The sequence below is a fragment of the Piliocolobus tephrosceles genome, chromosome 15 (assembly GCF_002776525.5).
Source record: "Piliocolobus tephrosceles isolate RC106 chromosome 15, ASM277652v3, whole genome shotgun sequence".
NCBI lineage: Eukaryota > Metazoa > Chordata > Mammalia > Primates > Cercopithecidae > Piliocolobus > Piliocolobus tephrosceles.
The window spans coordinates 55112178-55126275 of record NC_045448.1 but is presented as its reverse complement, the minus strand read 5'-3'; the positions used below and the strand labels follow the sequence as shown (position 1 = coordinate 55126275).

At 38.7% G+C, this 14098-nt stretch overlaps 1 pseudogene across 1 annotated transcript; it reads left to right on the top strand.

Annotated features, from left to right (window-relative positions):
* The first annotated feature begins 10233 nt into the window (after positions 1 to 10233).
* Positions 10234 to 11942, top strand: LOC111524893 (annotated as a pseudogene). The gene has a single exon (XR_002725897.2). The product of XR_002725897.2 is annotated as a heterogeneous nuclear ribonucleoprotein C pseudogene (transcript).
* Positions 11943 to 14098: the final 2156 nt, after the last annotated feature.

The window sequence follows — 14098 nt, the reverse complement described above, 5'->3', positions numbered from 1 at the left end:
ACCACAAATCCCAGGATTCCGCGCGCCCAGAGACAGTCGCGGCGAGACCGGGACCGGCGTCAGCTGAGCCTGCGGCTCTTGGGGTGAGGAGATCGCGGTTCACCAAGGGCGACCGCGTGCCCGCTCGGGCGTTCCCTTGTGACTGAGGCGGGAGCTGGCGTGCGTGGGTCTCTGTAGAGAAAAGCGGTGGAGTTGGAACAGAGACGGTCTCTACAGCCCACCACTAGAATTTCTCCTGCATCGGTCCCAGAGAGTTGCTGTAACCGACATCCTCACCATGCTGTAACTAACTCAAGCTTAAGTTTGTTTCCTACTTCAGTTTTCCTTTTCATTCACATGGATTTTAATTTGTTAGAGTGCAGTTCTGCCAAGTTTAATAAAAATGCTGGGAATGTGAGCTCACTTGTGCCCTAAGAACCAGCGCCTTCCCATGACCTGCGTCCTAAATTAGAGGACTTAGGTATTTACAGATAACCAGAGTTTGGAAGCAGGAAGGTGGTCACGCCATGAACAACTAACTTTGGCCTTCAAACGCAGAAGCTTGTGGCATTTCTCCTAAAACTTCCCGAGGTGAACTATGAATTCACTGTGTTCTCAAGTAGCCTGTTTCTAATTTAGGGCCATAGCCTTTGGAAAGAGATTTCAAAATCCCAGTGACTAAGAGGCTGCAAAAGGATGATGGATTGGACGTTTGGAACGTCCTTTCCTTTCCAGGCTTTCAGCGTAATCGCTTACTCAATTCATCTCCCTCAAGTTTTAAGACAGCCCTCCGACCTAATAGGAAAGCTCGAAAGAACTGGAAGCGCCAGAGTTTGGATGATTTGTTGCCGCCTGCAGTAATGAAGAGGATTTTAATTGGTCTCATCTTTGTTTTTAAGGAAACAGAATCAACAAATAAGTGAGATGGCACTGTGCTAGGCAACAAGAACACTACCAAAAACAAAAACACGGCCTGAGAAAGGTTTGAGATGTAAGGAAAAATATAGTTGATCAATGATGTCGTGCCATAAAACAGTGCCAAATGAATTATATAAAGACAGTAAGTTTTTCTTGTTGTTCTTTTTGTTTTGTTTTGAGACAAAACAGGCTGTTGCCCAGGCTGGAATATCGAGATCTTGGCTCACTGCAACCTCCACCTCCCAGGTTCAAACGATTCTCCTGCCTCAGCCCGCCCTGTAGCTGGGATTACAGATACGCACCACCATGCCCAGCTAATTTTTGTATTTTTAGTAGAGACAGGGTTTCGCCCTGTTGGCCAGGCTGGTCTCCAACTGCTGATCTCAGGTGATCTGCCCGCCTTGGCTTCCCAAAGTGCTGGAATGAGCCACTGTACCTGGCCAGTAAGTTCTATATAAGAATTCAGAAGAGGAAGAGTTTCTCCAGATAAAATACATCGGGAAAAGTTTCATGGAGGAACCAGGAAATATAGATAGAATTGAGATCAGTAAAGATAAATTGAAAGAGCGTTCCACATGGGTTTAGGGAATAAACAAAAGTGTAGATGCAGAAAAGTGGATTTAGAGAACACTAAAGAGAATACCCAGTTCAGTGCAAGGGAGAATTCATATAAGATCAAGGGGACACTTGAAAGGTTATATTGTAGTTGGAGCTGAGCATAGGGGTTTGCGCTGTATCCTTAAAATAATGGAGTCATTGATTTTTTTGAATAAAAATAAGGGAATAACAAAGCAGTAATCAAAGCATGAGGTATTAGAAGTCTGGGGTAGTGCTTGAGGCTACGTTAGAGATAGTGGCAGTGGTCTAGAAAGGAAGAGATGCTTTCCAGAGAAAATGGACAAATGTATTGAAAAGGGGTCTCTTAAATGAAATGGATGGAACATGTTGATTTCCTAAATTATCTTTAGTATAACTAATGACCCCCATGCTGTACCAGCCTGTTAAATGAGTTGGAGGTATAAGTCTGAGTCTGCCACTTACAATTGTAACCTTAGGCAAATCACTAAATCCTCTGATCTTTACTCTCCTCATTTAATAAAGTATAGCAATACTTACCCCACAGGATAATTGTAAGAATGAAACAATACATATGTGAAAAGTTAATTTGTAAAGCAGTAGATAGATGTTAATTATTACTATATGGCAGTAGATAGTAACCTCTACTTGGAAGTGTCAAATAAGGCTGGTAATATCCTTTGGAAATAAGCAGTCTTAAAAAGCATGAGCAAAACTCATAATATAATAACATTATGTTGTAATGAATAGCAGTTAATGTGTTCCAGGTACTATAAATGGTGCTTTACGTGTATTAAATAATTTATTCTTCATCCTAGTAATAATCCTATGAAGTAGTTACTGTTATTTCCTCATTTTACAGATGAAGAAATGAAAGTAAGGAAAGTTTAAGTAACTTGCCCAGGAATGCACAAAATAGTGACAAAGCCTGGATTTGAATTCAGGCAGTCTGACTCCAGACTCTGCTCTTAAATGCTAAGAATGATGAAAGAAATTGTTTAGATGGTAGAGTAGGTTCACCTGTAAATGAAACCCAAAATAGCCATGATTTAAACTTGATAGAATTTTATTTCTGACAGAAACCTGGAGGTAGTACAGGCCTAGAATGATGGCTCTGCTTAAAGGAATCCTTGAGTACTCAGGCTACTGGCAGCATGCCAGCATTCTGCTCTGCTGTCCCTAGACCTCATGGTCCAAGATGTAGTACTAGCCATCAAACGTACATTTCAAGTACATTTCAAAGAAGAGAAGGGTCCTGGGGCACATCCTGGCTGCCTTTAAAAGGAAGATGCTCAAAAGCTACCCTAGGCCAGGCACAGTGCCTCACACCTATAATCGCAACACTTGGGGAGGCCAAGGCAAGAGGATTGCTTGAGCCCAGGAGTACTAGACCAGTCTGGGCTTTGGTGACACCCCTTTTCTACAAAAACTACAAAAATAGCTGGGTGTAGTGGCACAGGCCTGTGGTCCCAGCTACTCAGGAGGCTGAGGTGGGAGGGATTGCTTAAGCCCAGGAGATTGAGGCTGCAGTGAGCTGTTATCATGCCAGTAGACTCTAGCCTGGGCAACAGAGTGAGATCTCAAAATAAAAAAAGAAAAAGCCACCCCGAGTCTTTTCTGTTTATATCCTGTTGGTCTGAACTTAGTTATGTAGGCATACCTAGCTGCAAGGAGATATAGAAACTAGTTTTTATTCTGGGCAACCATGTACCTAACTAAAAATAGAGGATTCTTAAACTATGGGAAAAAAATAAATGGCACTTAAATCCCTTATCTCTTTTAATCCTTACAACAACCCTGTAAGTAAATAACTTCATTTTAATATGAGGAAACTGAGACCCAGAGAATAAGTAATTTAACCAGGATTATTCAATAAGTGGCAGAACCAGAATCAAATTTAGGTCTGTCCAACTACAGAACTAGTGTTATTAACTGCTATTCCCACACCTCCCAACCCAAGACATAGATCCATTTATTATAAAACGATGAGAAAGTAATAGCGGAGTAAAGCAAAGTCTCAGAATTTACTTCCTGAAGTTTCCTAGATAATAAGGGGGAAAAAGATTCAACAAACAGTACTAAGGACAGAAGATAAGTTGAAAAACTCATGAAAATTCTCACAAAAATGCTCCAATTTGGAAAAGTAAAATGTATGTATACATTTGTAGAGGTTGAGGTGAAGAAGGGGGATACATTTAGAGAAGACCCTGTATATGACTTTAGGTCTTCAGCAAAAATAGTTTCACTAGGACCTGCCATCATCAGGGAGGTGGTTGAATGATGGCTGTACTATGCAGACTCAAAGGGATAATTTAACATTCACAGGTGTGAGATATATCTTTGGCTGCATGGGACAGGTCCTGGAACTGGTCATTTCATAGTACCTTAAGCAAGAGCAAAACCTTGTCCCTTAGTGGAGGATGTACTTAGTCCCAACAGATTTCACCCATTTTCTTACTCTGCTCTTTTCCAATATTAGGCTACAGAAAAGTGTGGAGGGTGGGGGGAGAAAAAACAGGAGCCACCATATTTTAGCTCTGATAAGATCAGTTCATTCCTAGATAAAGTGGGAAGGATGTAAACAATAATTTCTATAAAATAGAATAGGGAGACACATGATCTAGAAATAGCTGCCCCTATCCAATATGAGCAAGATGAAAATAAAGGGCATTGCAAACACAAACTGAAATCCTGAAAGAAAGATACATAACATGCAAAAGATAGATAAGAACCCCACCTGGAAGACAGTTTACATTCTCTGCTGGAGAAGAACTTAGTTACAGCATGAATTGAAGATATCAGTGATGTGGTTTGGCTGTGACCCCACCCAAATCTCATCTTGAATTGTAACTCCCACAATTCCCATGTGTTGTGGGAGAAACCCGGTGGGAGGTGGTTAAATGATGGGGGTGGGTCTTTCCTGCACTGTTCTGATAGTAAATGAGTCTCACGAGATCTGATGGTTTTAAAAACAGGAGTTCCCTGCACAAGCTCTCTTTGCCTGCCACCATCCATGTAAGAAGTGAAGAAGTGACTTGCTCCTCCTTGCCTCATCTCAAAAAAAAAAAAAAAAAAAAGAAAATCATAAGGAGGAAAACTATGTATTTACTATTCATTAAGTGGAAGTGGATCATCATAAAGATCTTCATCCTCAACGTCTTCACATTGAGTAGGCTGAGGAGGAGGAGGAAGAGAAGGAGTTGATCTTGCTGACTCAGAAGTGGCAGAGGCAGAATGAAACTCCTCATATAAAGTGGACCCACACAGTTCAAACTTGTGTTGTTCAAGGATCGACTGTATACTGAAATAATGAGATGAAAGAATGTTCCCATAATGCTAATAAAAAAATCATCCCACAGATTACTTACCTTTAAATGAAGAGATCTGGAGGACACTATCTCAGCTTATCAAACTTAGTATCATTAGTGGCAGAACAACTTGCTCCTCCAGCCTCCTGACGTGATGAGTATAAAATGCTGCATAAAACATTTTTACCAAATAAAATCTAACCCAAGTCTAATTAAGCCTTGAGACCTAACTTTCAGTTTATAGAAAAAGTGGCATAGATGAATGAGTTAATTGAAATCACAAGGAAACAATCAGGTAAAGCCAGAAGGTAGGACAGTATATAACACAACTGACCTAGCCTCATCAAAAGGTAAATGTAATAACAACAACTAAAACACTAAAAAGCAAGGAATTATTCTTGCTTTAGTAAAAGAGACTAACGAGATGTAACAACGAAAAACAGTATGTGAATCCTGATTGGATCCTGCTGGTTTTGTTTTGTTTTGTTTTTTCCCCACAGTTTAAATAGAATGTGGGGAAAAACAATGATTAGGGAAATTTGAATGCAGAATGCATACTAAAGGATATTAAGGAATTGTTGTTTTTATTTTCAGGAAAATCTTACGAAACACATCCTGAAGTATTTAGTAGTAAAATATTGTTTGCAGCTTATTTCTAGCTAATTCAGGAAGAAATGTGAATGGAAATAGAGAAATATATACATACACATGCAGACATACACATACATAAGAGACTAAGCAAATATGGAAAATATCAGCAATTGCTGAATCTAGATATTTTTCTACTTGTTTTAATTTTTGAAATAAAAAATTGGGAAAATTTATTTCAGGGATCTAGATAGAAACAAAAATCGAGGATGTGTGTGGAAATCAGGCTGGTCTCAGTTTTCTACATGGCAACTTGCAATGCTGCCAGAAAAAATGGAGCAGTGTCTGTAAGTTCTGAGAGGAACAAAGTGTAACATCAGAATTATAACTAGCTAAATTATGTATAAAGGCAACAGGCAGCTATTCTGAAATATTAAAGAAATTATATAGCACTGTGACGGTTATGATGAAGGTTAATGGCAAATGACTAAAGACCTCAAACCATTAAAGAAGGTAGAAGTTTCTCTCTCATATAAAAAGTGTGGAGATAAGCTGTTAAGGCCTTGTACAGCAGCTTCAAGAAATTGTCAGATCCTCAGAATCCTCCCTCCTGTCTTGCTACATCCAGCACAGGTCTTTCACCTCATGATCTAAGACGATAGACTAAACTTTAATGGTATATTTGCATACCTGCTAACAGGAAGGAGAATGAAGATGAGCATATCCTCTCCCTTTAGAATATTTTCTGTAAGTCTCATACAATATTTTTGCTTATATCCCATCGGCCAGAATTTAGTAACCAAGCGCATCTAGCTGCAAGGGAGGCTAGGATTGTACTGTATATTCCTGGGTGCAGGGGAAAGTATGTACATTTAAAATTATAGGTCTTTTTTTATTTTTTGTTTGTTTTTTGAGACAGGGTCTCACTCTGTCATTGAGGCTGCAGTGCAGTGATGCAATCACAGTTCACTGCAGCCTCAACCTCCCAAACTCAAGGGATTCTCCTCCCAAGTAGCTGGAACTACAGGTACATGCCACCATGCCAGGAATTTTTTTTATTTTTATTTTTTATTTATTTATTTATTTTTCTTTAAGAGACAGTATCTTGTTATGTTGCCCAGGCTGGTCTCAAATTCCTGAGCTGAAGTCATCCTCCCACCTTGGCCTCCCAAAGTGCTGGGATTACAGGTGTGAGCCACTGTGCCTGCCTACAATTATGAATATTTTACTGAGAAGAAAAGGAGAACGTACTGTTGGTATTCACCAGAAGTTTCTGCTACCACTCCCATGGGATCTTTTTGAAATAAAAACTACCTGACAATGATATATAGCCACCCAAGAAGTAAGCAAAAGAATCAGAGATGGTGAAGCCATGGTAAAAAGATGGAAAGTGAGCATTGAATCAATTTAGTAGGGAAACAACTCTCTCCATTCTTCAGTTTTTCTTTTGTTGTTGTTGTTGTTAAACCAAGTAAAATTAGTTGAGATGGGACTTTTTATTTTTTAAAATAGTATAGTATGGTCATATTCTCATGACATTATTTCCATTCATTCAACCATCTATCAATCCATGCATCTAATTGTATCTATACATCAAGATATTGTAATATAGTTAACAAAAGCTATACTGGTTTTGTTTAGAACAATGTGATTTAGAAAGATTTGCTGCTTTCTTCTTTGTATCATTTTGATGGTTCAAAAATGTTTGAAATTAGCATGTACTATTTTTATTAAAACAATAAATCATTGTTCTTAAAAATAGCTATGAATGATAAATTTTATTTTTATTGAAATGATATTTGGAGTCATTAGGACACATCCTTTGGTTGATAAATCCACATCCTGATAACCGGCAAGATCAAGAACCTCTCAGATCAGCCTGGTGTGGTGGCTCACACGTGTAATCCCAGCACTTTGGGAGGCTGAGGTGGGCAGATCACTTGAGGTCAGGAGTTCAAGACAAGCCTGGCCAACATGGTGAAATCCCATCTCTACTGAAATTACAAAAGTTAGCCAGGTGTGGTGGCGTGCAGCTGTAATCGCCGCTACTCAGGAGGCTGAGATAGGGGAATTGCTTGAACCTGGGAGGTAGAGGCTGCAGTGAGCTGAGACTGTGCCACTGCGCTCCAGCCTGGTGATAGAGCGAGACTCTGTCTCAAAAAAATGAAAATAAATTAAAAGCCTGTCAGATTGATGGACACTGTTAGGACATATGAGTGTAGCTCTTTAACCACAATTTCCTCTGTATGAAACTAACCAATTATTTGGAACTAGAACTTGTAACCTTGACCTCATTGGCATCATACTTTAAGATACCATTAAACTAATAAAAATTGACAGTAGTGTATAACCAGTTATCAATAAATGGGGTTAGAGTCCACATTTTTAAGTAAAAGACTTAAAAATAAAAATAGCACAAGAAGATGCTAAACATAATTACCCAACACAGAAATGCAAATCAAAACCACAAGATAACACTTCACACCCACTAGAATAACTATAATCAAAAAGACAGTAATAAGTGTTGGAGAGGAAGTAGAGAAATTTGAACCCTCATACACTGCTTATGAGAATAAATTACATCTCAGTAAGATGCAGCTGCTTTGGAAAGCAATCTGGCAGTTCCTCAAAATGTTAAATATAGAGTTACCATATGACCCAACAGTTCCACTTCTAGGTACATACCCAGGACAGAGAATTAACATACATCCACACAAAAACTTGTTCATGAATGTTCATAGCAGCATTACTTATAATAGCCAAAAAGTGGAGATAATCCAAATATTCATCAATTTGTGAATGGATACATAAAATGTGTATATCCACATAATGGAAAATTATTTTCCAATGAAAAGAAGTGAACTAATACAAGCTACAACATAGACCTTAAAAATATTATTCTGGGTGTGGTCAACATGGTGAAAACCCATCTCTATTAAATATACAAAAATTAGCCAGACATGGTGGTAAGTGCTTGTAGTCCCAGCTACTCAGGAAGTTGAGACAGAAGAATCACTTGAACCCAGGAGGTGGGGGTTGCAGTAAGCCGACATCGTGCCATTGCATTCCAGCCTGGGCAACAGAGCAAGACTCCATCTCAAAAAAAAAAAAAATTATTCTGGGTGAAAGAAGCCAGTCACAAAAGACACATATTGTGTGATTCCATTTTCAGACGGAGTGTCCAGAATAGACAAATATAAATAGACAGAAAGTAGATTTGTGGTTGCCTATAGCTGGAGGTGGGTAGGCGGGGAAATGGGAATGACTGCTAATGGATATGGGGTTTTGGAGGGCAGGCATGATAAAAATGTTCTAAAATTAGATTGTAATGATGGTTGCACAATTCTGAATATACTGAAGAGCACCACTTTAAGGCGGCAAAATGTATGCTATCTAAATTACATCTCAACAAAGCTATTAAAAATAAAAATGAAAACAAAGTTGGACTTGTTTTACTTGGTTGTGACATGTGGATTTCCTGCATATTATATGTGCCAATCATTTGTCTGTTCAATTCCTTAAATGGCAGTTATTTTTAGAGCAGAAATGATTTCTTATTCATAAAGGAAAGGATTGATTTTTAAATTAAAGTTCAGCATTTTTGTCTATCATCCAAAACTTATTCTATGTTTAGCATGTTTACAGAAATAATTAACATCTTAGATAAACTATACAAGTCACATTAGAAGATATAAAATGCTAGGGCTAAAGGGAAAGGGGAATTATCAGTCATTTGTGGAGGAAAATAAAACTTCTAAAGTTTCCCATCCCCCTCCCATCTTTTTTCAAACTTTTTCAATAAAGGATAAAGAGTTTCTGTCTATTCAGCTGTGGAAGGTTGTACAGTCCAAGAGAATATCAAATCAATGAAAAGTTTTCATGATTTATTTTACTGAAGATGAGGTTCCTCTTTATTCTCTGTACAATAAAGGTAACATAAAAGAACCAGGTCAGACAAGTGAGAAGAAGCCTCTTTAATCCCTGTGTGAAAAGGACCTATTCTGAAAAGCATGCCTAGATACCCAGAGAGAGTCTGGTCTTTCAAATGCAACTAGCTAGAACTCTACATAAAGTCTAGTTTGCCTGAAGACCAACTTGCAATGTAGAGACATTTGAAACTTCACATCACTTAATATTTCTTAATCCAGACATTAGCGCTGGTAGCAATTCTTTTTTTTTTCCTCTCCTGCTGATAATATGTCAGTCATACTGTACCTTTTTAATAAAGCCCCTATTGAAACACTAGCCTCAAAGAAAGAATGTGAAAAGTTAGTCATATAGCTAATAATGCATGCTATACTTTCAAGACATTTCAAATGTTTTGGGTATCTTGTAGTAGGGGTAACATCTAGTTGTTAGATCTGGACCACTGGATCTGGCATCATAACATATTCTTCCCAAGTGGGCCCTATACGCTAATTTATTTGCTTTCTCTAAAACCCATACCAAGAAATACCGTATTTGCATTAGTATATTTTTGGACAATTTATGATAATATCTTCTAGATATATTAAATTTCCTATTATACTAGGTTCCACTATATTTCCCCCAGTTTTAAATCTTTTCTTAGATATTAAGTTTTATCAGTGTTTGCTAGTAAGAGCAATGAGAGCTTCCTATAGAAGGTATTAATTTGTGTTTCAAAATCTTAAAGATGTGCAATAATCTCACTGCTAGGTAGGTTTCTAAATTAATAATTTAATAATTATTATTACTAGGCGGGATGCAGTGGCTCACAGCTGTAATCCCAGCACTTTGGGAGGCCGAGGCAGGTGGATTGCCTGAGGCCAGGAGTTCCAGACCAGCCTGGGCAACATGGCAAAACCCCATCTCTATTAAAAATACAAAAATTAGGTGTCCGCGTTGCCGACCTCGTCCAGCAGTCGGTTTCTCCACGCAGAATCCGGGAGTAGGAGACTCAGAATCGAATCTCTTCTCCCTCCCCTCTCCTGTGAGATTTTTTTGATCTTCAGCTACATTTTCAGCTTTGTGAGAAACCTTATCATCAAACACAATGGCCAGCAACGTTACCAACAGGACAGATCCTCGCTCCATGAACTCCCGTGTGTTCATTGGGAATCTCAACACTCTTGTGGTCAAGAAATCTGATGTGGAGGCAATCTTTTCGAAGTACGGCAAAATTGTGGGCTGCTCTGTTCATAAGGGCTTTGCGTTCGTTCAATATGTTAATGAGAGAAATGCCCGGGCTGCTGTAGCAGGAGAGGATGGCAGAATGATTGCTGGCCAGGTTTGAGGTATTAACCTGGCTGCAGAGCCAAAAGTGAACCGAGGAAAAGCAGGTGTGAAACGATCTGCAGCGGAGATCTCTTCTTTTGACTTGGACTATGACTTTCAACGGGACTATTATGATAGGATGTACAGTTACCCAGCACGTGTACCTCCTCCTCCTCCTATTGCTCGGGCTGTAGTGCCCTCGAAACGTCAGCGTGTATCAGGAAACACCTCACGAAGGGGCAAAAGTGGCTTTAATTCTAAGAGTGGACAGCGGGGATCTTCCAAGTCTGGAAAGTTGAAAGGAGATGACCTTCAGGCCATTAAGAAGGAGTTGACCCAGATAAAACAAAAAGTGGATTCTCTCCTGGAAAACCTGGAAAAAATTGAAAAGGAACAGAGCAAACAAGCAGTAGAGATGAAGAACGGTAAGTCAGAAGAGGAGCAGAGCAGCAGCTCCGTGAAGAAAGATGAGACTAATGTGAAGATGGAGTCTGAGGGGGGTGCAGATGACTCTGCTGAGGAGGGGGACCTACTGGATGATGATGATAATGAAGATGGGGGATGATCAGCTGGAGCTGATCAAGGATGATGAAAAAGAGGCTGAGGAAGGAGAGGATGACAGAGACAGCGCCAATGGCGAGGATGACTCTTAAGCACATAGTGGGGTTTAGAAATCTTATCCCATTATTTCTTTACCTAGGCGCTTGTCTAAGATCAAATTTTTCACCAGATCCTCTCCCCTAGTATCTTCAGCACATGCTCACTGTTCTCCCCATCCTTGTCCTTTCCATGTTCATTAATTCATATTGCCCCGCGCCTAGTCCCATTTTCACTTCCTTTGACGCTCCTAGTTTTGTTAAGTCTTACCCTGTAATTTTTGCTTTTAATTTTGATACCTCTTTATGACTTAACAATAAAAAGGATGTATGGTTTTTATCAACTGTCTCCAAAATAATCTCTTGTTATGCAGGGAGTACAGTTCTTTTCATTCATACATAAGTTCAGTAGTTGCTTCCCTAACTGCAAAGGCAATCTCATTTAGTTGAGTAGTTCCTGAAAGCAGCTTTGAGTTAGAAGTATGTGTGTTACACCCCCACATTAGTGTGCTGTGTGGGGCAGTTCAACACAAATGTAACAATGTATTTTTGTGAATGAGTGTTGGCATGTCAAATGCATCCTCTAGAAAAATAATTAGTGTTATAGTCTTAAGGTTTGTTTTCTAAAGTTGATACTGTGGGTTATTTTTGTGAACAGCCTGATGTTTGGGACCTTTTTTCCTCAAAATAAACAAGTCCTTATTAAACCAGGAATTTGGAGAAAAAAAACCCTGGTTTTTTATTTTTGTATTTTATTATCGTTTACTTCAAACTTTGTTTTACAGCGTCCTCCACAAAACCTCTAGAATGTACTAGATACATTCTTCTTGGAGTCATAATCATGATGCATACCAACACAACACTACTCAAATTATATTTCATTGAGTTGCATGTTGCATTGAGGAGTGAAATAACTTGACATACAGTGGAGATTGTTTTTCAAAATGGCTTTTGCATCCTAATGAAAGTTCAGTGCTTTGTGGTCCAACTGGCACCCTTTTTGAGGTTTTCGTTGTGTGCTAAATTGTTTTGTCCTTAAATAGAAGAGGCTCAAAAAACAAGATTTCAGGAAAATTGCAACAGCTGGACAATGGAACTCCCCCTGCTTTCTTCTGTATTGTTCTTTTAATTACTATTTATAGCCTCAGTTACCTTCTGAATTCTGAAGTGTATACCTCCATGTTGAAAATAAGAAAACTCTTATTTCCTGATACTCCACAGTCTGCCTTCCCAGGTGATTGAGAACATAAAGAATGTTACATTTATTTTACCCTAAATGATCTTTTACCCCTATTAGCTGATCTTTGTGTTTTCCCTCAACTTTATTAATTACAGTGATTATATTTTTAACATCCAGTCTTACTTAAAATGAATATATTAACAGCTACCAGTGTTGTGATACCTCATCCTTGAAAGGCTTAGTTGATTTGTGTTTTAAACTTCAGTTTTTCCAGCACAACAGAAAATGGCATTTATAATTTTTGTGCACACAGACCTTGGATTCCCCTATAAAGTTGCTATTGTTTCACAGCATGCAGCACTGGCCTTTTTTCATCCTACGCATTACAGGCAAAACTCATGTCTTATTTATAGGGATTTTATAGATCATTTTCTATATCAGGTGACAAAAGCAGAAAAGAATGAAGAGGCTGAACTATGAACTACCCTTGGAGCCCATATACATGATACAGGCAATTTCTTTTGTATGTTAATTCAGTCAAAAATACTACCCACTTGATGTTTTCTGATCTGATGTGAGCTCATGTTACACAGACTTTTAGTAAGTAACCCGCGACTAAAAAATAAACTGGATGCTTAGGAGAGAGTGTCAGATGTATAAGATGCTAATAAAACATGTTTAATATTATATTGTTAGCTGTAAGTTTTTGGGAAATACTGGAAAAATTAGTCCACAATCAAGTGTCTACTTTTCACTTCACTGTAGGGCCTCTGTCCTTGCACAGAGCAGTCTATTTAGCTGTGAATACCACAATCTGCAGATGCTCAAGTCCCTTACATAGAAAGGCATAGTATTTGTATGTAACCTAAGCATATTCTCCTGTATACTTTAAATCATCGCTACATTAAAATACCTGATAAAATGTAAAAAAAAAAAAAAATACAAAAATTAGCCAGGCGTGGTGGCGTGCACCTGTGGCACTAGCTACTTAGGAGGCTGAGACAAGAGAATTGCTTGATCCCAGAAGGCAGAGGATGCAATAAGCCGAGATCACACCACTGCACTCCAGCCTGGGCAACAGAGTGAGATTCTATCTTTTAAAAAGTTACTATTACTAATAACTATTATTAATAGTTGTGTGTTCCCTTCAGGTATACATTCTAGAATATTGTTGAAGTTTATACTAAAGAGGAAACTGTAATAAACTCCACCTAAGAATCAGGATTCTAGAGCTGGAAGGTAATTTAGAGATACTTTAATTCTACTAAAGGAGGCTCAGGTGATTGCCAAGAATAGGGAGTCCATAATAACTTTATTGAGTATTTATGTATTCAGAGCAATAATACTTCAGTATTGGTGTGGGGAGGGATTAATATATTACACTGAAAGCATCCTGGAATAGTCCAATGGGGCAATCCTTTCAGTTCAGAAGGCAAGACTCTGGAGCCAGACTACCCAAATTGTCATCCTTACTTTGTCACTTAGTGGCCTTTTGGCCTTGGACAAGTTACCTAAATCTCTCTGAGCTTCAGTTTCCTCATCTGTAAGACAGGCATAACACTACCTATTTCATAGGATTGTTGTAAGGATTGAATGCGTAAAATACATATAAAGTAGCCTGGGGCCCATCTAGACTTTCCTTTTCCTTATGGAGCAAAGATTCTGCCAGGCCGAAGAAGCACGCCCACCCAGAACCCATATCCACCCCTACTTTTAAG